Genomic DNA, 2,499 nt, shown 5'->3' on the forward strand with positions numbered 1-2,499 from the left:
TTTTTTCTTCTCTCTCTCTCAAAGATCTCTTTGGTTTGTTTATTAAAAAAAAAATACCTTGATAATATATCTCACTATGTACTGCTCTATATGATCTGATTCCTATCACCATTTGGAAAAATTATGATAGATTTCATAGCTTTTTAAAGATTTTGATACAGAAATTTCAATTTATTGTGAAAAAAATGAAATCAATAGGTATAAATCAAAAATAAAAGAACGAAAGAAAAAAAGCCCTGCGACTGATGATTCATCAAAGCTATCCCTTAATTCATTAATTATCTAGTTTGCATTAATAAAATTACCTGTCCATTTTACGGTATAAGATATTCTGATATCAACAAATAAAATATCGTTAGCAATTAGTTTATATTAAATTAACCATTTAATTACATTTGCATAAGTGTTTTACAGTTGTACAAATTTTGCATATCCTAATTACACATTATTACGTGCAAGTGAAATGTATACACAGCTAAATGACATAAAAAATTTAAAGGACGGTGACAAATATAATTCTTTAACACTCCTCAAACAGGTTTTTTTTTTTTTTTTCTTTACCTTATGATATAGTCAAACAAACATAGTAAGAATTGCAAAACATACGAAGATGTAGAATTATCAACAAAAAAAACCGGAAAATCATCTTAAAATTTTACCGGATCCAGAAATATCCTGATAGAGAGAAAGAAAAAAAAAGAAAGGAAGATTGGGACGGATAAAGAGGATAAGAAAAAAAAAAAAGCTCAAGAAATATGAGTCATAGATAAATATGTCTGGAACATATGAGCTAGCAATTGTCCTTATTACCAAAACAACAAAGTGTATATGTATATGTATTTGTGTCAATGAATGAGAAACCGGTTGACAAGGCTTTTTAATGTGACACAATTTTCATCATCTAGCATTCTCTTCCAATCTCTACATCTCTCCATTTCTGCCTCATTCTATATAACTCTTTTCTGCTTCTATCTTTATCAAAAATAAGCAATCGATAAATAATTTAAAAAACGGATAAAAATATAATTCGAATAATATTACGTTAAATCCGTTCTATTTACGTTTCACTTCAATTACATTACATTTTAAATCACGTGTACTTCTCGTGAATTTAAAGGAGCTATAAAATGATTGGCATCAAATTTGGATTCTATATGTGTCCCGAGATTTCGCAGTATCACGATGAATAATATCATAGATTATTGTTTATTCCTAAATTAGGAAATCATTCTATTCCATCAATATTTTTTTTTCTCAAACTAGAGATAATTCCATCATGATTTTTAATGCTTTTACTTGATTGTCTAACCAACGAATAGTGATCTTTAGTACTAAACTATTTATCATCTAAACAATAATCATTAAACTATTCATTAAAGAGTTAGGAGTTAGTTTGAGGTGTAACTTGAAATTGAACAATTTAATTACTTAATGACCCAATAAAATAGTCAGATTTAAAGATTTAAACTTTTAACACGAATAATCCAAGCAGTCATATTCTCTGTTATCCTAAAATTTATCACTGACTGATAAATGAGATGGAATATGTTTGCATAATAGCATGGTGTTTGCTGCTCGCAAATAATCTTTACTGATAACCTTTTATACGAATGTCTGATCGAATAAGTTGATAACCGATAAATCTGATAATTTCAATTGAGGGTTGAAATTGAAATCTTTTAACAGCATTCGTTTGTAAAAGTTTACAGAAGTAAAAGATATTCTTAGAGATATTTTTGTTATCAGTAACGATGAAATTTAATAAAAATTTGGCACTCAAAAAAAAGGCTTATCCGGGAAAACCTGAATCGCTGAAATAAACCGGTCTTATTACAGGAAAACCTGGAGCAAGATATAAAAGTTCTATATGAAAATTTTTCTGCATATAACCACTCAAAGATTACTGAAAATAGATGGGATAAAATTGTCACATCTTTAATTTAATGATTTCGCTATTTAAAAAAAAAAGGAAAAAACTTTGCAACAATTTAAAATTTTGAAATATTTGCATTGAGCTCTGATAATTTTAAAATATTTCAATCTTCTCGTGATTTTTTTTTTAAGAATGAAGAAAAAAAATTAAATATTTCTAAGGAAAATTTCAATTATTTGAAATGATTTTGAAAGAATTTAAATCAATTAAAACATTTTTAACAACGAAAATTTCTCTTAAATTCTCTTTGCAACATAAATTAAGGCCTTTCAGATTGGGAATGTAAAGAGTCTAATAAGGATTTAATCTAATTTTTTTCTACGAAATATAAAATAACTGAGAGAAGGATTTAGTGATTTCGTTTGATCTATAATCTATACCAATAAGAATTAATCATTTAATTTTTATCACTAAAAATTAAACATTTATCAGTTAATTAATTATACTTTAATAGTCTCTTACTTAGTGTGTTCCCGAGAAGTCTTGAAATGGATAAATGAAACGAATGATAACTGTCTTTATTATCAATTTCCGTTAGATACTTTACTGCATCTGTATATATTTGT

The sequence above is a fragment of the Loa loa genome, assembly GCF_000183805.2.
Source record: "Loa loa unplaced genomic scaffold supercont3.173, whole genome shotgun sequence".
NCBI lineage: Eukaryota > Metazoa > Nematoda > Chromadorea > Rhabditida > Onchocercidae > Loa > Loa loa.